The sequence below is a fragment of the Brienomyrus brachyistius genome, unplaced genomic scaffold, assembly GCF_023856365.1.
Source record: "Brienomyrus brachyistius isolate T26 unplaced genomic scaffold, BBRACH_0.4 scaffold250, whole genome shotgun sequence".
Lineage (NCBI taxonomy): Eukaryota > Metazoa > Chordata > Actinopteri > Osteoglossiformes > Mormyridae > Brienomyrus > Brienomyrus brachyistius.
In genome coordinates, this window is record NW_026042525.1 from 3,558 (window position 1) to 31,498 (window position 27,941).

The following is a 27,941-nucleotide window of genomic DNA, read 5'->3' on the forward strand; positions in this document are numbered from 1 at the left end:
ATGTGTAAGGAGTAGATTATTCAGATGCCACCTCTGCACTTGACAGGTTCCCCAGCGGAACCCAGTTAGCACCTTTTAATGACAATTAAACACAGCATGTTATTTGTAATAAGCTTGTTCAGGATTCGTCAGGCATGTTCGTAATAATAGGAAAGCAGTTCACATTAATTACAGACTTTTGCATCACTGGTAAAAGGCTCAGGGGCTCCGGCTGTTGATTTAATTACTCCAGTAATTAAATGAGTCACAGCTCACAAGTGACATTGCAGGCTGTGTTCGACGGGAGCTAGATTATGAAACATTTTGTACGTTAATGGTGGTTTTCTTTGGGTGGGAACCCCCCTCTCCCCCCCCCCACAGTTTTCAGGTCGTTCAGCTTGAAGCTCATATTCCCCTCGCCATTTTTCTACCTTGCAGGTGTGCAGGTCAGGAACGTTCTGGCCTCATCCCAGCTCATTCAGACTCAGCTAGCCACTGTTTGGTGAGTGTCCACTGAATTCTTCACGCCGCAGTGGTGCGCTTGGTTTATTTGCCCCTCTTAAATTACGTAGCTCAATCCTTTTCAGCATCCACTCTATGCGGGCAGTGTGTGGCTCCACAGGTGAGGACCATATGTCTGTAACCGCAAGGTCGACAGTTCAAGTCCCCGGATTGGCAGTGATTTCTCTGCTGGTCCCCTGAACAACCTCTAATTGCTCCAATTGACCCTGCGCTGATTTCAGAAGCCATCATGATATTTCCAGGGCTGGTTGCTTTTCTTAAGTGGTCTGTTCCTGTTAGCACGCGTCAGGCAGCTGGTGCGACGGCTCGAGGCAGGAGGTCTGTACTTCTGAGTTGTGACTCATGGGATCCTACTGATAATCAACTAATAGGAAAGCGTGTCGCAGGTTTTTAATGTGCTGCAATAATCACTGCTTTTAAAAAAAAATAAAAAAAATTTAAAGGCATTTTGTTTTTTATATGTCTGTCTCTCAAAATACTGCTAAAAAATATATTGTTAGGTGAGAATACATTTTATTATTACAGCTCACCTAACAAACTTCATAGCCTAGCCTAGCATACCTTAAACATGCTTGGAACACTTGCATTAGCCTACAGTTGGACAAAACTCAGGGTAAGTTGTCATTTTTTTGTAGGTTAGTTTGGTTTTTAAATTGGACCCTCATGGTCTGGGTGAAGTTATGCTGGTCTTCGCCATCTGTGCACCCGGTTCGATTACTGACCTTCCCACATGTTCTCCCCAAGGGAACCTGGCAGATGTGGACAAGGACGGCAGCTGACAGGGGAGGAGTTCATCCTGGCTATGCACCTGGTGGACATGGCGAAGGCCGGACAGCCGCTGCCCCTCACGCTTCCCGGGGACCTGGTGCCCCCCTCCGTCAGGTAGACAGCCGCCGCCGGTGGCCATCGGTGAACCCGGCAGAGCAGTAAATAGAGCTCTGGAAAAAAATTGAGACCACTCTATACTGGAAAAAAAATCTGCCTTGTTTAAAGCTGGTTTTGCTGGCAGAAAGGTACGCTGAGCGTCAGGTTGCTTCCAGGTTCCTAAGTACGCAAGTGTACAAGAAATATGGTGAAACGGGAGACACTGAGAAAGGCCAGAAAGCAGCCAGGTAAAGGGTGGAAAACGACTTCCCAATGCTTGAGATGCCCGTTCACTTATCCGACAGTGCCTCATGAATCATGACCTCAAGTGACCTGTACTTGGTGGAAACGTTAAGTGCAGGTGTGAGGTGCACTGCTAGGACAGTTCATAACAGGCTCATAGAAGCAGGGCTGAAGTCCCATAAAGCAAGGAAGAAGCCCTTCATTAATGAGAAGCAGGAAAGAACCAGGCTGCAGTTTGCAAAAGAAAAAAAAACATTATTCACAGATCCATACCCCAAAGGAGAACTGAGTGAAACAAAAATTGGTTGCTATGGTCTCTAACTTTTTTCCATAGTTTATATGTAATGAATGGGGAAAGGCGGGGGGGGTTGAATATGCTGTGTCAGGCTGGACATTGACCATCTGGAATCACAGGCTAGGAGGCTTTGTTACAGAAAGGGAGAGTGTCCCCATACACTGAGATACTTCGACTGAGCCCAGCTAAGGGACTCCTGATGAGTGAGCACGGGAAGCTGTATGGTGGTTGTTCCTGTGTAGCCTGACTCAGAGTCTCAGGTTCTAGCACCTTCTACCTACACGGAGGCATGTTGTATTTTGCAGAACGGGGAAGCAGGGGAATTGCTTCCTTTGAATCGCACCATCGTCCCTGAAGAAATTCAAGTGAACCACCCCAGAAGACAAAGAGTAATGGGTAGCATTACGTAGAACGGGACAGACGGATTTACACACACACACACACACACACACACACACACACACACACAAAGACAGGCACCTTCAGCTAGGTGAAGTTTTTGGTGACACAAGTGTGTATTAGTGATGTGCCGTTCTTAGTATCTTTACAAAGAATCACCTGATTCACATTGAATTGCAGGAGGTCAAAGGTCACTGCCCCTATTGCCATGGTTACCACGTGTGCGTGTGCATGCCCTCCTTGCAGTTTCGTTCGAGGACAAGCTAAAGGAGAACTTCCAGCGGGGGAAACGCTGAGCTGGAGAGGCGGCGGCAGGGTCTTACAGGAGCAGGAGCGGCGGCGAGCAAGAGAGGCGGGCCCAGAAGGCCCGGGAGGAGCAGGAGCGGCGTGAGCAGGAGGCGCGGGAGCAGGAGAGGAGGCGGCAACAGGAGCAGGAGCGGCGGCTGGAGAGGCAACGCGAGCTGGAATGGCAGAAGGAGGGAAGAGCGCTTAAAGGAGCTGGAACGCAAGGGAGGTCAGTCTTTCTAGTATGGAATGCTAGCATTGTACTTGGGGGTTAGGCAGTCGCTCTTTGGTCATTGGTCCAGTCCCAGCCAATCACATTTGGGTTTAGCAAATTAATGTTGTTGGCGATTCACCAGCACTGTTGCCTCATACCTTTCAGAGCTGGGGGTTGGAATCCCACCTCCACTCTTTGAGAGTTTCCATGTTCTCCCAGTGTTGGTGTGGCCTTCCTCCAAAACATGCCCTTAGGTGGTCTGGTGCCTTTAAATTCTCTGCAGTGCGAGGTTCTAGTGTAAGTGCATGTTTTGTGCCCTGCGATGGGCTGACATCCCGTCCAGGGTGTACCCCCCCAGCCTGGTGCCCTGTGCTGTCCTGGATAGACTCCAGGCCCCCCCCTGTGATAATTGGCTGGAAGTTAATAAAACTTCATTATTGTAACCCTGTGTTGGGCAAATACAGCATTATAACTAATTAAACTAGTTTACTGGTGAAACTCCGTTTATGTACATCTCTGAATGGCTGGGGAAGGTTTGACAGCATGTATTTGGTTATTGGTTTAGCTTGTGTGTGAACGTGTGCGACCTGTGATTAGCGCGTGTGTGTGTGTGATGTGTGTGTGTGTGTGTGTGTGGTGTGGTGTTTGGTCGTGATCATGTGTGTGGTCCCTGCAGGCTGCTAAGCAGGAGCTGGAGCGTCAGGAGGAAGATGGAGCTGGGAGCGGAGGAGGCGACAGGAGCTGCTGAATCAGAGGAACCAAGAACAAGAGGACATCATCAAGCTTAAGGCCAAGAAGAGGAGCTTGGAGCTGGAGCTGGAGGCTGTGGTGAGGACCAGCCGTCCTGCACCTGTTTGCCCCGACCGACTGCATTCCCTTCAGGAACGTAGGAACAGCCAGCTGTTGAAATCGCACTATCAGAGACGCACGTTTTCCCTTTCAGATGTCAATGGTACACATGCTTGTGTCCACAGCGACAATATTCCCGCCCTCAGGACTCATAAGACCACTGTTTAATTTCAGAGAGACAAGCACAAGCAGAGCTCTGACCCGACTCAGGGACGTCCAGAGCAAGAGGAGCATCCAGAAGGGAGAGCTGGAACTGATCAGTCAGAAGCAGGACAGCTGCCTGCTGGAGGTCAACGCCCTGCAGCGGCAGCTTTGAGGTCTGCGGCCTTCCTCCGCTGCCGTCCAAGATCCCAGCAGCTATGGGACGAGCACCAGCTGCAACACTGATAAATAGATTCAACACGGTTCTTTTTCCAGTGATCTGGCGTTATGTCTGCTGTGCGTTATACAACAGCTGTGCCACTCCTGTCTGATTAGCAGTCTTCAGATTTTGGCAACCAAGGGAGAGACTGTTCTTCACACCTTTCCTGGAGAATGTGCAGTTTTTTTGGGGGGGGAATTTACTATAAAAGCAATAGATAGATAGGGTGAAGTTTCCAGGGAGGGTTTATTTCAGGATTCTCCAGCTTTCTGAGGGGAGTTTGGCCTGTTTTTGTGCAGGAGGGGCAGAGGAAACATTCTCAGCTGATTGTGGAGCAGCAGAGATGCAAGGAGATCCTATGCAACATGGGGCTGAACAGTAGGTCTGGTGAGTCTGATCTCCCTGCTTCTCCCTGCGTTACCTGGCGCCCCCCCCCCTGCAGTCATCTTGAAGTACTTAAATGTCATGGTGGCACATGGGTGGTACATGCTTCTTGTGCTTCTAAATGTAGGTGTACACTACCAGACAAAGTTTGGATGCACCCACTTGTAATACATCTTTATATTTTAGCTACATTATTCACCTTAGACTAAAAGGCTTGGAGGCAGTCGACAGTTTTGCTTCGATGACAGCAATGCAGAATCTTGGCGTTCTTTCAGCCAGCTTTCAGATGTAACCCCCCCTGGAAGGCTTTTCCAGCAGTACAGGAGTTTCCAGAAGTTCTGGGCACAAGTCGGCTACCCAACTCATCTCGGCTCTGTAGGGTTTGGGTGGAGTGGGGGATTGTGGGGGCCAGGTTATCTGTCACAGCCCTCCCTCTCACATGTCAACAAGAAAATACTTACCATATAACCTTGAGGTGCACTTAGGGTTGTTAATGTAAGGGCCCCCTGCTGATACAGCGCGTTGCTGCACCCTCCACACGAACCACCTCAGGGATGAGAACCTGAGTGTAGTCGTGCAGCGGGTGACACCTCAGCATCACACTAGTCCGAATGGAATGGAACAGTGTACATTTTTTTCCGGTGGCTGGAGTGCCAACCCTGCCACCAACCCCCTTGCAGTTTTCCCTGCAAGTTGGAGGACTTCCTTGCAGGCTTAGATGTAGATTGTCAGTCCCAGGATGAAGCAATTGCAGGTGAAGGGTCTTGCTTAGAGGTAGTGTTTCTGTATACAGGTCCGACACTTCCTCCGTAAAGAGGGGCGTGACTGAGAAGGACATCGTCTGTCGGAAACTCAAGGAGCAGCTGGAGTGCTGGAGAAGGATACCGTGGCAAAACTGTCGGAGATGGACCAGTACAACGTGGACATCAAGGTGAGGAGGCATTACTGGTGGTAGAAAGGCATCAATGTTGTGGCTTGCCTCTAGTTAGCCCAGTGTGCTGTACAGGGCCAGTAGCATTTGTAAATAGAATAAAGTGGAGAAGTGAAGCCTCAAAACATCCATAATCTATGGCCCAGAATCCGTGTGTTCTGAATTGATTGGTGTCTGTACCTTGTATAGCGAGTGGTGGTTGGCGGTGTGGCTTGGTGCTCTGCGCTAATGGTGGTGCGGGCCCGGTCCCTTCCCACAGGAGCTCCGGGAAAGCCAGACCCAAGCAGCAGCAGGTCCAGGGACAGACTGCGGCAGGTCAAGGCCGACAAGCTATGTGACCTGCAGCGGAGGCGAGAACTGGAGTTGGAGAGGAGGAAGAGAGAGGGAGGAGGAGGCGGTCAGGTGAGCTAGGCCTCCTGCAAGGCCTGCATGCTCTGTTGTCGTTTTTGCATTTCTGTTGGCTGTCATGGTGCCAGGTTTGTTTCCCTGCAATGGTGACTGACCTGTCCTAAATCGCTTTTTAATATCACTTTAACACTGTGCTTCCAAGCTGGTCCTTGGGGATCCAGAGCTCCCTTTTACTTATTTTTTGTTTGTTTTTTCTATTTTTAAGTGGGTCAACACATCACCTACATAATGTCAGAAACATGTCAGATGGCTAAGAGCAATTTTAATGTCAATTACAAGACCCCAGTGTGACAAAGTTCAGTTAAAGCATTAAATTTGAATGGATGACGTGACCTTGATGGTTTGTTTAAAGAAAATATAGCTGCATCACGTGATTGAAGGGCCATGATGTGGTGCTGGGCCAAATTCAGCTTCAATGTGATGCATCATGTCATTCACAGGCAAGCCAAGCTGGAGAAAGAGCGGCAGTGGCGTGTGAAGTTGGAGCGGGAGGAGGAGGGAGCGGCGGAGGAGGATCCAGGAGGAGCGGGAGGCCAAGCTGAAGGAGGAGGAAGAACGTGAGCGTGAACTCCGGGCCAAACTGCGCGCCGCTCAGGAGCAGGCTGAGCGGAAACCGCCGGGCCGCTGGAGAGGAGGAGGCAGGAGGAAGCCCAGAAGAGGGAGGAGGAGAAGAGGATAGAGGAGGAGAGGCGGCCGAGGAAACATAAAAGGGCGGAGGAGGAGAGGAGGCAGAAGGAAGAGGAGAGGAGGCGGCAAGAGGAGGAGCGGAGAAAGGTGGGAGGCAGAGAGAAGGAAGCTAGAGCTGGAGAGGAAAAGACTGGGAAGAAGAGAAAAAGAGATTTGCGGAAGAGAGGAGGAGGCAGGAGGAAGAGAGAAGGAGGCAAGAGGAAGAGAACAGAAGGAAGAAGGAGGAGGAGCAGGAGCTGGAGAGGGAGGAGGAGGAGAGAAGACGTCAGCGGGCTCAGATAGCTGCTGTCAGGGATGCAGAGGAGCGGAGGAGACAGGAAGAGGAGCGGAGGAGACAGGAAGAGGAGCGGCAGGAGACAGGAGGAGGAGCGGAGGAGGCTGGAAGAGGAGAAGAAGAGACAGGAAGAGGAGAGACGGCGAGAGGAGGACAGGAGGAGAAAGCAACAGGAGGAGGAGGCCGTGGCCAGGACAGCGGGAGGAAGAGGCCCGGCAGGCAAAAGCAGCAGCAGCAGCACAATTTAGGCAAGACAGACATTCATGAGAAGCTGTCGGCCCTGATCAGGGGCCTAGAGGAGCGAAAAGTAAGGATTATGGCCTCGATGCAGCCCCCTTCGGGAGGTGTGGAAACGCAGTGACAAATCACAATCTCAGACACGTAAAGCTACCATTAGCGGTGGGGTTTGTACAGTTTCTTCATCAGCCTCCAAATGCAAGTGTCCCCATCAGCAGACCCCGAGGTGTCGTGTGCTGGTTCAATAGCTGCAGTGCGTCATTAGTGACACAGCGTTCTGAAGAACAGTCACACAAGGAGGTGACTGACTCACTGTCGTTGCAGGGAATTTGAGACCCGTCAAGTCAACACACAGGAAATCGCCTCCTGACAACCTACAGAGCCCTGTACCCCTTCACAGCACGGAACGCGGACGAGCTCACCTTTGACACGGACAGCTTGATTGAGGTATACAGAGTGCACCCCCATATGTTAATCTGTTTTGTACCATAAATTAAATGTGCTGAATCATTGCCCTGGTGCTGATTAGCTCTTTTTTCTGAATCCTTTTCGGGTGTTTTACAGTTAGATCTAGAATCCTTTTGTTCACCATAAAGTGCAACAAGGAGCAGTTTTTTGGGGGGGGGAGGACAGAGGGGTACAAGTGCCCCTGTGACAAAATAAATAAACATGTAGACATTATTTTAATTTATTAATGGCACATTTCTCCTTTCATATGTTTTAGGGGTGTTTTCTGGCAGTCGTGACCTGGTTTTGGATAGTACGCCCATGTGTGTCATGTGGTAGCCCTTAACCAATCGCCTTGAGTCCGCAGGTGGACGAGAAGACGGAGAGGCGAGCAGGGCTGGCTGTATGGCAGCTACCAGGGCAAGATGGGCTGGTTCCCTGAGAGCTACGTCGAGAAGCACAGCCAACCGGAATCTGCGGCCAGCACCAAGCAGGCTCTGATGCCCACAACTGCATCTACCTCAGTCTCTGCAAGGTAATGTTGCCCCTTGGTGTCCAGCATCTAAACTGGTCCTGTGTCATATCTGAATGCTTATGTGGGTCTCACTGACCGTTTTCTCCTGGTCTGTCCCTACTTCAGCAAGGCGGAGGCTAATTCCAGTACCTTCCCAGCAGGGACAGAGCACTCCTGGGGGGGCAGGGCAGAACTCTTGCCTTCACTCCACCCACCCTCCAGGCTCTGCCTCTATGGAGTAATGGACAGGTAGTTATCCTGGGAGCGCCCCCTACCTGAAGAATACCGTAACTGTCTCGAGTGAGAATTCAGAACTGGCCCCACCCGATCGGTCGTGTTTCTTTTTTCTGTATTTCCACTGCATGCCTATGCGTATTTATGTGCCAGTGAGTCTGTGGCCTGTTGCATGGCTGCATCTGAACCATGTCTGTTCAGAAGCCTTCAACTGCTTCTGCGACTGTCTTGCACGTTACTGCAGTATTTTGTTCTGTACTATGCTTTTTCTTTATTTATATATAACAATCAGAAGCAGGTTTGCTGTTTCTGGGGACCCATTTAAAAAGCCACTTTGGGGCCCCTCCACAAGGTGGTGACTTGTGGCCAGCAAGGGGCCCCCAACACAAATGCATGATTTTATCGCCATAAACAAGTCAACTATGTTTGCTAATAGTGTAGTTTGTATATATGTTGTTTTTTTGGTCATATTTGTGCATGTGTTTGCACATATATAACAATACACTGAGATGTACCATGTATGCACGAGAGTGTTAACTTTCTAGGTATATTCATAAGTTGGTAAACTTTCATGTTAACATTTAATCAAAATGTCCATTTTTTGGGGGGATTTTAAGGTAGTTTCAAGTACGTTCTAGATCAGATCTTGTTTCCTGAGTGGTGTCCCGGCTGACAGGACATGTTTTCTGCGTTGTCAGGTGGCAAGTGGCCTCCAGGTGCAAGCGCTGTGCTCCTGGACGGCAAGACGGACAACCACCTGAACTTCTCCAAGGATGACATCATCACGGTGCTGGAGCAGCAGGAAAACTGGGTGGCTGGGGGAGCTGAATGGGGTGCGAGGGCTGAGCCGGGAATGAGTAAGTGACACTCTTGGCGGTTCCTCGGGAGGTTCCAGAAGGGTTCTGGTTCTGCTCAGACCAAAGCCTGTCAGCTACCTGGAGACTGGGTGGTCATTTACTGAGCCATTTCCTTATTCTAATTCCATATTTCTACGTATTATTACTGAAGTGGTATTTGATTTGCATTTTTCGGGGCAGGCATCTAGGAGTGATTTTAAATAATCCCTGCCTTTTCTTTGTGACATGTTTGAGAAAATGTGCTAGATTTAGTATGGTAAATTTGGTTTGACTGATTGACTCAACACTTATGAATGCTATTGTGATGTTTTTGTGCTTATATTGATTGGTTGAGATAAGCGAGATCAATTTGTAAGGGATTTTTTTTCTTTTCTCTATTGAAAAATGCGTATGAGCAGAATCGCCGATCCATTTTTTTTCACTTTATTTTGCCAGACCCCTTATATTCTTCTGTGGATGAGTTCAATAACCCTGACAATACTCTACAAGAAGGTAAGTTTCTTTTCCAGGGAAGAATTTGAATGAAAAGAAGTTAAATTAAGCTAAGCAGAAGCGCATTTTGCATACATTGTGTCTTTCTTTGATACCCAACATTCCATTTTTAGCCAGTCACTACTCTTCACTTTGTTTGGCCATATTGTCATCTTGACTTCTCTTGCGTACCTTTTAATCATCTTGATATTAATGGTATTGCTGCTAGCATGTCAGAAGTAACCTTGAAACAGGGTCTGGTGTGAGAGGCCATTGTCGAAAAGGAGAAAGCCGGATTTTGTCACTGGCTGTTGACCGTTGATTTTCTGTCTAATCAGAAGGCAGGTTTTGTGGCAGTTAAAAATCATTTGGCCATTCTGGTCTCTCATCCAATCAGAGTATGTAGCCTTATATACCTATGAAAGCCCAGAGTCAGGAGACCTCACTTTCAACGAAGGAGACACCGTCGTTGTGACGGAAAGAGAAGGGGACTGGTGGGAAAGGGTACATCGGAGACAGGTGTGGAGTCTTCCCTCCAACTACGTAACGCCAAAGGAATCTGAAGTAAATTGTCATGAACGACTTTCTCAGAGATACTTAAACTGCAGAGTTTATTGTCTTATAAATAATAAATCATGACAGGCTAACTTTTGCTACTCTGACCTCTACCAATATGTGTGTCTGTCTACAGACATATAGCACCACTGGAAAGGTCAGGTGGAGTCGGCAAAAAGCCAGGTAAGGATGCGGGATCCCACAGTTCCACCACTCAGTAAAGAGCCAAGAATTCACTGGCAGCCACCACACACCTTTATCTTTGCCTTTCCGTTGATGCTGGTGCATCTGCAGCTAGGCTGTGTCCTGTATACAGATGAAACACAGCTGTGTTCAATAGTCTTTGCGATTTGGGATGTGCCGACTGTTGCGAAGCTCTATCTACCTTGAACACGTGTGCTTGTTTGCGTTCGCATTCAATTTGTGAATGTGTATGACAGAGGTTGCCCAAGTGACGACTGCGTACACGGCCACCGGGAGCGGAGCAGCTGAGCCTGGCCCGGGACAGCTTATCCTCATCCAGGGCAAGAACCCATCTGGGTGGTGGCAAGGGGTTCTGCAGGTCTGTGGACCCGTGTTGTCATGATAGTGACGTTATCAAATGTGGAGGCCCGCCCATAATGAGGTCTAATCCTGGGCTGTTTTTGGGAGGAGGCATTGAAGTTTGAGTTGCGGGTCTCTCTCAGGTCAGATGCATTTGTCCTAAATTAGGTTGGGCATGTATGTCCTGATGAGGAACCTCTTGTCTTGTATCTGTCCAGGCTAGGGGTAAAAAACGCCAGAACGGATGGTTCCCCGCCTCCCACGTCAAGCTCTTGGGCCCCACCAGTGGGAAGTCCACACCAGCTCCAGTTCCAAGTAAGATCAACAGCATCACATGCCAAGATCTGCGATGATCTCCCGTCTGCATCTTCCGTAACAGCCTTTCCTACATGTTGGCTGTTCCTTCAGTTTGCCAGGTCATCACCACACATCACTACAAGGCGGGCAACGAGGATGAGATGAGCTTCTCCAAAAGTCAAACTGATCAATGTGCTGAACAAGGACGATGCTGATTGGTGGAAAGGGGAGCTGAATGGCGTCGTCGGCTTGTTCCCCACCAATTACGTCAAGATGACCACGGAGTCCAGATCCCAGTCAACAATGTAAGTTTAATTTTTTTCCCCCCCCCAAGTAATATTTGTTTGTCTTGTTGATAGTTGCAAATGTCCTTAAGATACAAAGTTTGGCAAGCCTAGTGTTTCATGCTGTTGGCAATAAATGAGAGAGCGGTAGTTCCAAAATCTAAGGTGGAAAGTGACCTTCGGGTAAAAGTTGACCCCACGTTACAGTGCCCACCTGCATTGTATGGGTCTCTCAAAGGGCTTGTTCTCCTGCTGACTGCAGCTCTACCAAGGCTTACGGTTTGGCTTCCTGCCTTGGGTCTGACTTTCTGAACAGAAATGGTTTGTGTCCAAAGATGAATCGAGAGAGTTTGCAGTAGCTGTGGTTGCTGCAGGGGAAACCTAAACACAGATAGAAATGATTCATTGGTGACCTCATGGGAGGCCTGGTGATGTGAAGTAGGGCAGTTTGAAAGATACTACCTGGTATTGGCAAATGTCTTCATAAAAAACCATGATGAGAGGGTCGATGAGTTTTCCACATCATGGCGTTGCATACTCTCTCTTCTGCCATCCGCCTATTAGGACTGGGTTTCTTCTCAGAGTTGTGCTTCAGAGAAGCACTCCTCTCCTTCCATCCATCCGTCCACCCTCCTTACACTCTTCTCCTGCCATCTTCCCTTCTTTCCCCCCCACCTTTCCCTCCATCTTTCCCTCTATCTGTGTTTGTTCTTGTAGGACGGCATCGTTGCCTCTTCCTCCACAGCTTCTCAGAGCTGTTCAGATACCTTTAGGTGCTTCCATATCAGTCAATGCTTCCTCGCTGGATAGGGCCTGCCTCTCATCAAATTCACTTTCTTTTTACTTCTGCTTAATATTATTATTATTATTATTATTTAAATTTTTTTCCTCATGTGTTGAAGCAGGTCCCACACACCTACCAGTCCAACAGCAAGTGCCCCCCTCTGTAATTTTTATATTCATGTTTTTAGTCTTTAAAATTGTTCTTGCTTATGATGCAAAGCAATACAATGCCAGTGATAGATGCTGATGCCATATTTAAAGTATAAAGCATATCATTTAAACAGCTTTTTGGTGAGAGCGTGAAGGTATGTAGAGTCATAGTCATTAACTATTTAAAACATATTTTTCTTTCAAAAATGGGCTTTTTACCCTAAGTGCAATTGAGTATCCTAACTTTTTTTTTGTTTTGTTTGTTAAAACGTCTCTCACTGACAGTTATATCTGAATGTTACTGCGCAGATGGAAAATCTGGGATAATCTGTGCAGGCAACGGTGCGTTTACGCTTAGCTTGTAGTTCAGTTATGGGCTACGTACCGTTGGGTAATTGCATAAGTGTGTGTGCGTGTGTTCACAGTATGAATTCACATGTACACAGACACATGCTTTCCATTGGTAGTTTTTTTTGCCAACCCCATGAGTGCAAACCTAACCCTAACCCTAACCCTAACCCTGCTAACCCTAACCCTAACCCTAACCCTAATCCTCTCCCTCTACGAAATCCCATGGCTTTAGCTATAGTACTGTGCTCAGTGCTGGTCAACCCATTAGGTGACATAGGCAGCCACCTGGGGGTGCCATCTTTTGGTGAGGCGCTGCCTTAGCCAGCCAATATCACTTTGTCGCAGACAGGGGGCCCCCCCTGGGTGGTGTAGCTTGCCTACGGCGACACATGAGCTTCAACGATTACTGGCTGTTTACGTACTTCTTTAAGTACTGTGTTTTGCCTATGGGTATAGTGTGTAGAATATTCGTCATACATACCTAGACTAAGGGGAAACCTTTGTTGCCTTACATGGTAAGTTGTGTATTTTGAGGGGTGTTATTTGTTATAATGTATGGAGTGGAAGGGTATTCAAGCAGGCAGTCATACACTGGTTTGCAGCCTTCATCTTTTCCCTATGTGGGGGGTCGGTGAGCCATTCGAGGGTCAAAGTTCTGGGTCCTTGCTTCACTGTTTGCTGTTTTTTTCCGAAACCACTCGCGGCGGGCTTTGGTGGACTTTGGTTTGCCCTGTTAGTGCCCCGGTGCAGTGTCTGCCGCTTTCCCGCCTGAGGGGGTTTGGACCAGGATGCTGTGAGTTTTCAGCTGATCTGCATAATACTGGAAATGTTTTAGAATATATTTTTTTTTGCTTTAAGTGACCTTAGGGAGGTAACGTCAATGTAAATGCCCCCCCCCCCCCACCAAGATGGAGTGGTTAATTCAGGTAATTATATGCATAACCTTTAACGAAACAAGGCCTGCTGGTGTTTTAACAGTACATGTTTTGCGGTTTCTGGGTTCTAACAAGTTTAAAAACTAGTTATAACTAAGATACATGTCTTTATTTAATAATAATTGATACTTTATTGAGCCCTATGGGGAAATTCTCTTTACGCCACCCCCAGTTTGCTTTCTGTAAGTGACAGCAAGCTGGCCGCAAAGGGTAGCCACCCATAGCAGCATCCAGGGAGCTGGGGGTTAAGGGCCTTGCTGAAGGACCCGCAGATGTACTGAGGCTGGGCGAAAAACGAGGCTTTAGCCCACTGAGCCTCACACTTTGCTTTTTCATGCAACTTAAAATGAAAATCTGCCTTGCAGTTAGATACCATTGATTATTTGGTTATTGATAAAATTCAGATGTTAGATGGGCTAATTCTTTTTTGGTCACTAAGGTTTAGACTCTGAAGATTATCCTTCTGCATGGTGCCTGCTGACTATTTGGTCCATGCCAGTGTAACTATTAGCCAGAGGTAAATTCATGTGTTGACAATGTCCTTGGAACAAATGCTAAAGAATCGTATTACTCGGTTAAGGATAAAAATGGCAGATTTGGTGGTTTATAAAGTGTGGTCTTTTGCTCTCACATCAGGGTGAAACTCTCTGTGCCTCAGTGTTCAAGAAATCATCACTGCTGCGGCACTTTGTAGTAAAACTACAAGCATTTTTGAATGTAACCTGGTTTGCCCAGATTTTACTCTTAGTTTGTATTGACTTATTTTATTTTATATGAAAGTGCAGTTTAATGAAAAAAAAATGGATGACTGTGATATTGTGTGCTCAGTCTACAATATGTGTGATTACTTGCAGTAAGGCATAGAAATGTCTGAATAAGGTATTTAACAGCTGAAAAATATCCTCTACTTGGAAAACATTTTGCAAGCAATTAAAGGTTTGCTCTGTTTATGCAAATTTGCAATCTGTTTATGCTGCTGGCAAGAGAGATGCATTTTGAATGAATCCCTTGCATTAATTTGTTAAACAGTCTATGCAGTTTGAGGGTTTCATTTGGCCCCACTGGGAATTTACCCCACAGTGCATTGGCAGTAGTCAAGTCAGTTTGTCTGTGTTAAAGTTCCCAGCTGTGTTACTTTGAAAATGTGCTTCAAATTATACATATGTACTTTTATCGTGAAAATAAAGGATTTGCTTAAAAAAGCACCTGCTTTTTTTTGGCAAGTCATTGTCTTACACAAGGATGGTGTGAGGTTTGGTTATTAGCGTCTAATATATATATATATCCAGGACCAGGTTATTCAAGAAGCTAAGCACTAGGATGGTTACAGTCCCAGGCAAAATGGGTTCGAGAGAGGAAACCTGGCTGCGGTTTTTAAGGCTTGGGGATGAGGCTCATGCAAAAAAGGCGTATTGAAAGTTACCCAATGGAGTTTCAGCGTCTGCGCGCATCTGAATTTTCAGCAAAAGGTAAGACGGACGGGAGGGTTGTTCTCGCGCAGTGACTTAGCGACAGCTCCGGGTAGCGGCTTTCTCAGCCAGTGGTTTAGCCACATGTTTGGGGCCACGCAAGACAGCTGCTTGACCGCGGCTGCCCCCCCCCCCCACTCCCACCCCCACCCCCGTCATCCCCGACCCTGCAGGGTGTGCTGACCTGACCAGCCTGGACACCATGAGTCCGCAGGAGAGGAAGCGACAGGGGGTTACATCCACGAGCTCATTGAGACGGAGGAGCGATACATGGGCTGACCTCAGCTGGTCCTGGAGGTATGATCTGCAGTGGGGCCCCCGTGAGGTCCTTTGCACTTCAGTCTTGCTTTAAGCATTTGCAGTTTTGAGTTTTTATATTCTTGTCATGGATCTCATGTATAGGGCTTTGAGTGTAGGTTTTGTGCCAGAACATGTTTAACTTATTTTCCCTAACATTTTGTTATCCCTCTTAACCTTTACTAACCCTTTCCAACTTTGCCCGTCTCTCATTTTTTTTTCTCCAGGTGTTTTACAAGCCCATGTCTGAGTCGGGACGCCTGACAGATGTTGAAATGGCCATGATCTTCGTCAACTGGAAGGACCTGATTATGTCCAACACCAAACTTCACAAGTGTGTCTTTCCACAAGCTTGTTTCTTCTTGGTAGCTGAAATTCTTGGAATGAAACGTGATCCGATGCTGCCACCTTGCTCTAGGAATACGAACTGCGAGTATCGTGTCCCACAACAGCAAATGTCATAGGCAGAGTGAAGTCCCAGAAATAGAGAAGTGCCAGGAAAGGAATTATCTATGCAGTCGATGGATAATAACAAAACAGCTGCACAGTTTTTGCACTTAAAGATCATGGAAACTGGAATGTTTGTTGAGAATGGCACTGGCCAGCATTCTGTTTTTGAAACTCACCTGAACTTTTACGAAGAAATTGCTTGGTACTGGACTTGGCGGCCTTTGCGGTTTTGGTGATTGTGTTTGTGAATGGGCAGGGCACTGAGGGTGAGGAAGAAAACGGGTGGCGAGAAGATGCCGGTGCAGATGATTGGGACATCCTGGCCTCGGAGCTCTCGCACATGCAGGCCTACATCCGCTTCTGCAGCTGCCAGCTTAACGGTGCAGCCCTGCTGCAACAAAAGACTGACAAGGAACCCGAGTTCAAGGACTTCCTCAAGGTGAGGAATGGTGGGCAGCAGCCCTGGAACAAATGGGAGGGGTAGATAGTTCATTGTTAAAGGCTGTTCCAGAGCGATCGGTAAGCGGGGAGAATTGCAGCCGTCCAAATGTCCTCAGTGAAAAAGCGGGGGTAGCGGGTTAAATGGATGTTGAACTGTTCTTTGTAATTCATTTCAGAAGAAAATAAAGATATCTTGCGGGCCAATACTATGTTCTATGAGACCTCTGGACTCAACTCTTCTAAGCACCTAGACTGAAATTTAGAGTGGTGCTTTAGATAAGGACGTAGGCTAGGGTTTCTGACTCCTAAGTGTGTGTGTGTCTCTCTCTCAGAAAATCGCTACAGATCACCGGTGTAAAGGTATGCCACTGTCCAGCTTCCTGCTGAAGCCTATGCAGAGAATCACCCGCTATCCACTCATCATAAAGAACGTAAGTCCTGCACATTGTCACCGTGGTCCCTCCTTCAGTGTGCGATGTGGGAGGCATGACGAATTAGCCTCATCCAATTTGCCTTGGATTTAGCTCAATTTGGGTTGCTGCTACGTATGACTTTTGCCCTGCCAAGATGCAGTTCGTGTCAATTCCTTTGGGGACCAAATGATAATGGTTGTGACCATCATCATGGTCAGCAAATACAAGAAAGAATGTGCTGTTTTGCTGGAGTTAAATACCAATGAAATGCAAAAACTTCAGGCAGAAGAGTGAGTGTTGGGGAAAGCGCCCAGCGTTTCACCCCAACTCCACATTTACGAGACACACACAGGTTACAGTTTTACTTGCAAGGGTACCCACACTCTCTGCAATGCAAACTACAGCAGAATGTGTTACAAAGGGTGGTTCCCCTTGGCTTCTTTATTTATAGTCAATGGGGGGCGCAAGAGAGGGAAGTGAGATTCTTATCTAAGTAGGCAGCTGTTAACCACCTACTTAGAGTACAATAGCTAAGAGTATGTGGCTAGAAGATAAGAAATAACGTATACATATATATTTACACTCATTGCTGATCATACAGAAATGATTAACAACTGTTCTTCAACCTAACAGTCCCTCCTGTTTATCATGACAGTATGATCAGAAGCATCAACATTGTAGAAGTTGCAAAAGCACTTTAGGTACAACCTTCATTTAGACCACATTGTCATTATCCTGGAAAACATTTAATTCCGTTTCTTCAGGTCCGAGCCCTGCACGGGTGCTTTCGGCTCGGCCGTCATTATGAATTATATGTCTTCTTCATCGCCATCGCTGGAAACAGGCTCTGTCTCTATAGTTTGGGTAAGGAGAGAAACATTGTACTGCGTGGTCCGAAAAGCAGCATTAAGAGCTTGATTAATAAACATTTCAAACATGGTATAACAGTAATAAAACAACAGAAAAATAAAATGAAAAACAAAAGAAGAGGTAGGCATGTTTTCATCAGTATTGACCACCATGTTCCTGTAATAAACCAGTCTAACCAGGATGAGGAGGACTGCGGGTCGACTGTCCATGGTCATCACTTTTTGTAAGTTTCGGAGGCGGTCTAAGGCAGATGTCATATTGGGTGAGTGCACATTGTCAGGAATGTAAGTGCAGCACGTTTGGTTCAGGAGGACACATACTCCTCCTTGTGCGGCTGTCAGTAGGTCTAATGCCATACGATTCTGGATTACCATCTGTCTGGTTATGTCTAATTGTCATTTTGTTTTTGGTTAATCAGTATCGAATCATTCATAAATAGACCTAGTCTATAATTTAGAGTTTCTACGCGTAGCATGAGTTTTCCAATTCCTAGCCCAGGGAACAGGGCCAGCATAACTTTACTGCCTGTTCCCCACAATTTATGTTCAGCGGGCACGTCGGTTCCCCACACACTATCATGGGGTTGTATTGATATCGAACGCCTTCTCCTGCTTCTGAAGAAAGTTTTACTTTCCTGTGCTATCAGGAAGGTGTGATCTGAAACAAAAATAAGAGCGCACACTCCAAACCAGTTCGGTGGTAAGACAAAGTATGCACGAGGTCCACACAACCATGCTACTCCGTCCACCCAATATGTTCCATTACTGGGGCGAAGCATCGAAATTGGAGATCCATACATGCTGTCTACATATGTTAGGTTACAGTTCGTGGTGTTTCCTCCTATCCATCGCGTACCATTATCTTGCTTAAAACAAATGGCATGCTGATATGTCAGTGGGTCTCGGTCCATCAAGACAGAAAAAGGAAGTGAGACATTAGTTTTAGCAACAGCGAAGTCTACCCAGAAATCCTGTATACAGGTACCATTTGAAACCCAACGTCATCTGGGTAGTTTCCTGTAGCTCCTGATACTTAATTCGGACCACTGTCATTCTATTAGTCCCAGGTATAGTTATGTTCACATCTTCCCCTGCTAGCGAAAATATAAGGGAAAGACGGCTCTGGTATCCTATTCCTGCGAAAGAAGCAGCGCACTTGGCTTGGGATATGTTCATAGCTTTACCATACACCGTAGGTCCTTCACTATGAGTGGGCATTACTGAACAAACATAGCAATTTGTCACATTTTTCGCTGTTACAGTATCATGTACATATCGGTACCAGTAGTTTTGCATAAAATGGATGTGAGTGGTCAGCGGCAACGGGCGTAGATGGAAGTCATCATGGGTCCATCGCCGTAGGTGCTGTAATGGAGCTGGTGAGAGCCAGGACAACCATACAAGTCCTACAACAAGAATGACCCCTAGAGTCACTTTACCACATCCCCACCCTATCAGGGCCATCCTAAATAGAGTGCAGCTCAGTTGTTTTCTTCACGGGTTGAGACAACAGCACCCTATTGGTTACTGTGCCTTTGTAGCGGACTTTCCACTGCTACTCTGTTGCTGAGGCCTCTGATAAGGGCTTGATGGGTTTACAGTGACTTTTGTGTATCCAGGAAGGTCGTTCTGCGATCTTTACTGCTGTTGGTGTTGTGAGGAGGACTTGATAAGGGACCGTCCCACCGAGGTGTGCTCCAATCTTTCCGCAACAGGACCTTGACCAGGACCCAATCTCCCGGCTGCAAGTTATCCTGTTGAGTAGAAACAGAATTTACCGGCAGACTACTGGGGCTATGTTTTTGTTGTGATGTTAGTAGTTTACGCATCCAATCAGCCAGCGTATTTTCTCGGTCTGCTTTTTCTATGTCATTCATTTCAGTTGCTAGGGGAAATGGTCTACCATACACTATTTCAAAAGGTGTTAATCCTGCAGGAGTGGGAGTTATTCTCATCCATAATTTTACTAGAGACAAACATTCTGGCCACGGCCTTTTTGTCTCTTCCATTGTCTTTTTTAGCCTTGTTTTAATAGTGCCGTTGGTCCTTTCCACTAAGCCTGCGCTCTGGGGGTGATACGCACAATGATTCTTAAGCGTAAAACCTAATGCTTGTGAGCAAAGGGACATAGTCTGATTTACAAATGAGTCCCATTGTCTGATCTTATAATATGAGGTATGCCATAGGTAGGGGAAATAATGGCTTACCAAACATTTTGCAACGGTCATTGCATCACAATGCTTTACAGGGTATATTTCTACCCACTTAGAAAAGGTGTCTATAATAACTAGACAGTATTTCTTTCCTTGTGACCAAGATAATTCAATAAAATCCATATGTACAACTTGAAACGGATACTCAGCTGTGGGGAACTGGCCACGTTTTGGTCTGATGTTTCCTTGTGCATTGTGTTTACAACAAATTAAGCATGTCCTACAAAATTGTTTTGCATAATCAGAAAAATTTATAGCATAGAAATATTGTTGTATGATATGTACCATCCCTCCTGTTGAGACATGAGTATTTCCATGGCTCACCAAAGCAGCTGTTTTGTATAAATTTTTTGGTAGGATGGGCTTGTCATTCATATAGTAAACTTTCTCTCGTTGTATTGCTCCTCTTTTGATCCAACTTTGTACTTCTATTTTAGGAGCATGAATCTGTGCATCACATAGCACATCGCTATCTATAAAAAGAATGTCTGCCACTGATAAGGTAGGTTGTTTCAGTGCCGCTTCTTTGGCGGTTTTATCTGCAAAACTATTTCCTGCGGTTTCTGCAGAGTCATCAGTCTGGTGTGCTTTGCATTTGCACAGTGCAAAGTGAGTCGGTAAATGCACAACGTCTAATAATCTAAGTAGCAAATTCGTATGAGTAAGAGATGTGCCCTGTGATGTTCTAAAACCTCTATTTTTCCAGACTCTTGCATGGTGATGGACAGCTGCAAACACATATTGACTATCAGTGTAGATAGTAAGTGACTTGTTCTTGAACAGTTCACATGCCCTGATCACAGCATAAAGTTCAGCCGCTTGTGCTGAACAAGTAGAAGGGAGTGCATTGGCTTCTAACACTTCAGTAGATGTAACTACAGCATACCCAACTTTATTTTTTTCCATATCATTTTTTGATGCGAGCCATCTACATAAACAACTTCTGATCCTGGTATAAAAGTTTGCAGAATATCTGCTCTTGGTTTTGTTTGTTCTTCTATTGTTGCTTTGCAAGAATGTGGCTCCCCATCCTCTGCGGTAGGGAGAAGCGTACTAGGGTTCAATAGGCCACACCGCTGAAGTTCAATGTTACGTTGTGAGAGCAAAAGTGACACTAAGGTAAGATGTCTTGTATGTGTTAAGAATGGAAGCGGTGTCTGCAACAAGATTAGAGACACAGAATGAGGAACTTTAAGTATGAGGGGGGTGACAAAGTACCAATTCTGCTGATACCTTTACTGCTTCTGCAGCAGCTGCACAGGCCTGTAAACACTGTGGAAAGCCAGCTGCTACTGCATCTAATCGTTTTGAATAGAATGCTAACGGTCTCTCTTTTGCTCCGAATGGCTGTGTTAATACTGCTTTCATATAACCTTGATTAGCATCTACACATAGGGTGAATGGTTGTTGATAATCTGGTAGAGCAAGGGGTCACATTGGTTTGCAACATTCTTTTTAAATTTGTAAAAGCATTTCTCCGTCCTCAGTCCATTGTATTTTGTCCTTTAGAGTCATCTCCTTCCGTATATTAAATTTTGCAAAGGTTGAACTAGAAAAGCATAATCTGGTAACCATTCTCTACAATAATTGCATCTGTTGTTTAGTCTGTGGTTTAGGTGCTTCCTGTATAGCTTGTTTCCTTATCTCTAGCAGCGAGCGACCTTTTTGTGAAAGGTTATGCCCTAAATAGACAACTGTCTTTTTGCAGTACTGCAACTTCTGTTTAGAAGCTTTATGTCCAGTATTGTATAAATGCTGAAGCACAGTTAGGGTAGTTTCTTTGCAATGTTGTTCTGAATCTGCTGCTATTAAGATATCATCCACGTATAGTAATACCTGACTATGTGATGGTATTTCACAGGTACTCATAGAGTATCTAAGGGCCATGGTATATACATGTGGGCTTTCAGAAAAATCCCTGAGGGAGTCTAGTATATGTATATTTTTTCCCTTTATAGGTAAATCCAAATAAATGTTGAGAATCAGGGTGCAATGGTACTGAGAAAAATGCATTACTAAGATCCACTACTGAGAAGTAGCTTTATCAGGAGTCAATGAGTTGAGGCAATAAGTGTGGGTTAGGCACGTCTGGTGCTGCATGTTGCACTATGTTATTAACAGGTCTTAAATCCTGCACCATGCGCCATTTCCCTGTATGTCCCTTCTGGACTGGAAAGATAGGAGTGTTGCAAGTGGCTTCAGGAGCCTCTCGCAATATTCCTGATGCTAACATGTCTTGCACTACAGGGGCTATACCTTTCTCTGCTTCAGGTTTTAATGGGTATTGCCGGACGGTGTTCTGATTTCACAGTTACTTTGTAAGGTGGGAATCCCTTTACCAGCCCTACATCAGTGGGGGGAGGACGACCACAACCCTTCTGGAAGGCGATCTAGATCTGGACATGATCCCTCCTCCAGGGTTGAAAAAATTTGTCAGGTTGGGTCCTTTAAGTGTGTGGTGGGAGTGGTTTGAACTCTCCATCCCAAAGGAAACCGCCACACATTGTGTTTCTCATCATAGCTCCAACAGGAGCAGATACGGGTTGGTAGTCATTGTAACTGTGCATAGAATCTCGTAAGAACATCTCTACATCTCTCCACTGCATCTGGGGTGGTTTTGAAAGAGATACGTGTGGTGTTCTCTCTCTAAATACAGCTTGTTGCTTGTTAGATAAAATGACTGAGGCTGCTGAAAACCCAGTGGTGGGGTTAACATACATATATTATACAAGTGTCTTGGAGGGCATGAAACGTTTTGTCATAGACGTAATCTGGTCCAAGGGTGTCTTTTGTACCACATAGTGACGTGTAAGGCATCGTCAGGCATGAACTGGGCCTGTCTAGGGGACTGCTTTTCTCTAGTTTTCCGCAATAATTCTCGTGTCTGTGCAGTTCCCCCTAGGTCCAGAGACCAGTAATATTGTGGTGTTGTGGTTCCTTGCACACATAAGCTTCCTCATTTACGATTGCTTTCATGCCAGTGGCTGTGGCAACCACGCTAATGCCCATTTGTACCATAAGGTCTCGACCTAACAAGTTAACAGGACAAGAAGGGCTTATTAACACCTGTGCTTGACATTCAAGTCCAGTTTCCTTATCTTTTACTGCAACTGGGTTTGTTAACTGATGTCTGTCTGTCTGACCTCCTGCCGTTTTTATATTTATGACTGATGAAGAATATGTGACTCGGGAGGACTGGAGGTTAGGACAGTCCTACATGCTCCAGTGTCACACAGACATTCATATACTTTGCCGTTTATGACTAACTTCCGACTTGGCAAGGTTTCCCACTGCCTTTCTGCTAATAACTGACACACTGCTTGTAAATCTATTTCCTTATCTAAAAGGTCTTGTAAAGTGACCTCCGTTTCCTTTCTTAAAATCACCTCTGTTTTGCCTCGATGGGTGTCGGTAACAGGGGCCTCCGAGGGGGGTCATTGATCATTGTTTTCAATGGAGTTTGGGTTATATGGTTGTTTCCCTACTCTACAATTCCTAGCTAAGTGTCCAGGTTTCCTGCATGTCCAGCAAATGTATCTTGCTGAGACGAATTCCTGTAATTGTTTCTGAAAACACCTCTCCCCCCTTCCTCGGCCTCTTGACCTTCCTCTGAATCCTCCCCTCCCCGGAGGATTCATTTGCACTAACGCTACTACATCTGAGGCGCTGAATATTGTGTCTGTCTTTTCCTGTTTCTGCGCTCTCTGCGCGTGTTGGCATATTCTAGTGCTTGTTGGACTGAACCAGTATTCTGATGTACCCAATGTTTGTCAAGATATTTTCGCAATCGGGCTTTAGGCCTGCGACAAAAGCTCGTTTTAGCTGTTGTTGGTACACTCCTACTGCCTCTTCATCAAATGGGATCCCTGAGTTTCCTCTAAATACAACTCTCATTCTATCCATAAAATCCTCAGGTTCCTCTCCATCTTTTTGTTTACATTGCGCTATTCTGCCATAATCTGCTCGTCTCATAAACACTATCTCTATCCTTCCATGTAATTGTTGCATACTCTGTTTTCTACGTACATCTCTTAACTTACTTTGTTCCAACCATGCATCAGAAAAAACATATTCTTTTTTTCTGTCTTTACCTTCTTTCTTATTGGTAGTCTGTAACATCTCCAGTTTTAAGTTTAGCTTTTATACAAAAGTCTGTGAGCTTTTATATATATCTGGAGTGTGGAGTTTTCCTTCAAACCCATGTTTTTTCCTCCATCTACTTATTTGTCCTGATCCCTGGCTTATATCCTTCCATAAACTTCTCATCTCCCTCTAGTTCCATTTGTTTACTTTGATTCTTCCCCATTGTTACCTTTTAATGGATACACTACAAAAAATAAAAATCCTAAAAGCAAGTATCTGGCATGAGACCTCAGGAGGACACTAACACGGCCTTCTACTGCTCCCTATTAGAGCAGCGGTGTTAGTTTTCAGGGATGAAACCCGTCCTTGATCCTTCAGTCACCAGTATGTTGTTGCTTTTAGGGTGGATCGTGTAGGTTAATCTAAAACCTATAAAAACACATCCACATACATCAATATATATTTCCAACAACGCCTACTTTCTCTCCCGGTTAATTTCCGGCTAACCTCAACCACATGCATGTCTTGGCCACCTACTTATTTAGGTGCCGTATCTCTCACTTGGCCACCTACTCACTTAGGTGCCGTATCTCTCACCTGTATAGTGTGCTCTCTGATCCGTCACCGAGGTCCTTCAGACATCACCAGACGTCGAGCGCAGTTCTAACCACCGGCCTGATGACGAATTCACATCACAGGTCTTTCTTGCACCCGACTTCGAGTGGCTGTCGACAGACTTCGGTGTCGCTTCTCTCGGCGTACTGGAGACGTCTTCGGGGTTCCTCGGATCCGGCTCGAAGGACCAAATTCTATGTTGGGGAAAGCGCCCGGCGTTTCCACCCCAACTCCACATTTACGAGACACACACAGGTTACAGTTTTACTTGCAAGGGTACCCACACTCTCTGCAATGCAAACTACAGCAGAATGTGTTACAAAGGGTGGTTCCCCCTTGGCTTCTTTATTTATAGTCAATGGGGGGCGCAAGAGAGGGAAGTGAGATTCTTATCTAAGTAGGCAGCTGTTAACCACCTACTTAGAGTACAATAGCTAAGAGTATGTGGCTAGAAGATAAGAAATAACGTATACATATATATTTACACTCATTGCTGATCATACAGAAATGATTAACAACTGTTTCTTCAACCTAACAGTGAGTATGGGTATTGTGAAATGTTGGATGTCAACTGTTACAAAACGTGCTGCACCAGTTTATTTATGGATGGATGGATGGATGGATGGATCTGATTAACATCAAACCGCCAGTAACTTCACTCTACCCTGAACTCCACAGTCCTTGTCCAAAGACAGAGTTCATTCTTAGGCAGGTCCCAGACCTATTTCCAAATCTCCTGCTCCCCAGATTCTCGAGAACACTCCAGAGAATCACTTGGACCATGGGACACTTGCGGGAGGCTCTGGACAGGGCCGAGGAGCTCTGTCTGCAGGTCAACGAGGGGGTCCGGGAGAAGGAGAACTCCGACAGGTTAGAGTGGATTCAGAGCCATGTCCAGTGTGAAGGCATCACTGAGGTGAGCACATCTAATGCAACTATATCACGAAGCTCTTGTCTATAGCCTGGGTTTTATATAATCTACAATATTCCCTCCTGAAGTTCTTAACAAATGTTTGTTTACATGCACAGCCTCTAACAAAGTCGTCTACAGAGTTAATCCTACTACAAGTTAGGGTCTGGATTTTTGCAGCTTTCCTACAGTTTACTGGACACTTCCAATTGTTCCATTTCCCTACAGAACTTGATATTCAACTCCTTGACCAACTGCTGGGTCCCCGAAAGCTGCTACACAGCGGCAAGGTCTATAAAACTAAGAGCAACAAGGAGTTATACACCTTCCTCTCAATGACTTCCTGCTGCTCACCCAAGCAGTGAAGCAGTTCACCTCATCAGGGACGGATAAGCTCTTCAGTCCCAAGTGCAACATGCAGTTCAAGATGTACAAGAACGTGAGACTCTTTTTCATGCTGGGGAGTAATGGAGGGGGCTAGCAATACCAGACAGTTACATTTACGGCACAAAAATCATACATTGCGTTTTAAATGAACTTTTCATATCCATACAATTCGGAGTAGAACTTTCTAGAAAGAGGTGCCATTTCCTTAGTTGTATGTTTAGCCCATTTTTACGGGGCTTTCTCTACTGTGTGTACTTCCAATTTAATGCGAGTCTATGACCCGATTTTGGTCTTCTATCCAACCAGCCAGTGTTTCTAAATGAAGTTCTGGTGAAGATGCCCTCCGATCCGTCTAGCGATGAGCCAATCTTCCACATCTCCACATCGACCGTGTTTATACTCTCAGGACAGAGAACATCAATGAGTGGGGAAGGAAGGGAGTTAGAGAAGAGACTAAGGAGAATTGAACAAGGAAGCTGTGGCTTCAGTCCACAAGGAGGCTCCCTCGGTGTCCTGTTCTGGTAACAAATCAGGTGTTTCTTCTTATTTAATCAATCAGGACTGCCTGGGCGCAGAAAATCAAAGCTGCTTCAGAACATTTCATAGAGACTGAGAAGAAGAAGCGAGAGAAAGCTTACCAAGGTGAACTATTTTATTTGCATTTAATCCTTTTCAGTGTCTTAGCATAACCCTTCAGTCCAGTTTGATTATGTAATGGTTTTATTCATCTGTCTACAAAATTGCTTGTCCTTTTCCTATTTAATTTAGTTATATGTATGTGTGTGTGTGTATATTTATGTATCTGTAATATAAAATCCTCTAAGTCACCAGTATATATTCATTACCCTATTCAGTGTTTCAGAACCCTGACCCCATGTTTTAGTCCATGTTGGACGTTTCACAGCCAGAACCTACAAACCCCATGAGCAAGAATTTGTTTCTTCCAACCAGTTGAGCATAGAGAGTCAGTCAAAGGCTACTCAACTGGTTTGTAAAAACAAAATCTTGGTCTGAGTTTGTAGCTGAGCACTGGTTTTTCCTGAATTTGAGTTCCCTCTTTTACACAGCCTGTCCTTCCAGTGAACACATCCGTTGCAGTTTAAGAACCTACTACTTTCCCTTTTGGTTGCTGTACAGTCTATTTATGCAGACCTTCATTACTGAACCCTTGATAACCCTATCATAGACTGCAGTGCCCATTAACTACAGTTTTTTTTTCCAGTTGCTGTATCTTATTTCTGCCAATTCCTTGGAGTTCCCTTGCATCTTAACTTCTTTATTATGAATCTTATTTATTGTTCCTTGGTCTTTCGACTCATGCATCACTTGCTGTATGCATTTCCAGCTCGTTCCCTGAAAACCCAGTGGCATTGGCCGCCTGCTGGTCACTATTTTGGAGGCCACAGAGCTCAGCCCTGCAAGCCCAATGGTGAGGGTCAAAGGTCAAGTTCCTATCTCCCGAAACTCCAGCCGCTAACCCCCTAATGCCTTGTACCTCATGTATGGCTTGATGGTTGGGTTTAATGGTTTTTTTGATGGCCTACACCCTCCAGGAAAGAGTAATCCATATTGCGAGGTGACCATGGGGGCACAGTGTTTCACCTCCCGGACAATAAATGACACAATCAACCCCAAGTGGAACTTCAACTGTCAGTTCTTCATTAAGGACCTGTACCAGGATGTTCTATGTGTCACCATCTTCAAGAGGACCAGTTCTCTCCCGATGGTTAGTCCTTTCTTCAGATGTTTATTTCTCCTCTTTTTACACGTTGACACTTCCTGAAATTCGTCTTGGGAACAGTTCTGATGTTAAATGTGCTGATGTTAAATTTCCCTTAGAAAAATTTGGGTGTCATATTTGAAGTTTCGTCTTGTTTTTTTTTTTTTTTAATTTAACTTTTAATTTATTTTTAATTTATTTATTTATTACACGTCATTTTAAGTTTCTCCATGGGGTATCACTGTGGTTTCATGCTTCAGGGTTCTGGTTCCATATCCTCCCCCTGGTTCTGTGTGTGTGAGTTTGAACATTCTCTTTGTATTTGTACGGGTTACTCCTACAGCCCAAGAACACATACAGATGAACTACGTTCTCTACTTTATGCCCTGGTATATTCTGCAGTCTCACTGCAACCCTTCTACTAGATAATTTCTTTTGTGTTTGACCGTTTATTTCTTCCCCCCCTATTGCTTAATTTCTTTCATTGTGCCACAATGGCCTGTGTTCTATTACTAGCGTTTGATGGTGGCCGCTTTCATCATGGCTGCTTGTATCATTGTTAGACTTCCTGGGCCGCACTGAAGTTCCTGTGGCCACCATCAAGAAGGAGCTGGAAAACAAGGGAGCAGCGACAAGGCGCCTGCTGCTGCACGAGGTGCCGACAGGCGAGGTGTGGGTGCGCCTGGACCTGCAGCTGTTCGACCAAAAATCTCTCAAATGA

At 45.7% G+C, this 27,941-nt stretch overlaps 1 pseudogene; it reads left to right on the top strand.

The window, feature by feature from the left end:
* Window positions 1-27,941, top strand: LOC125728341 (intersectin-2-like; annotated as a pseudogene).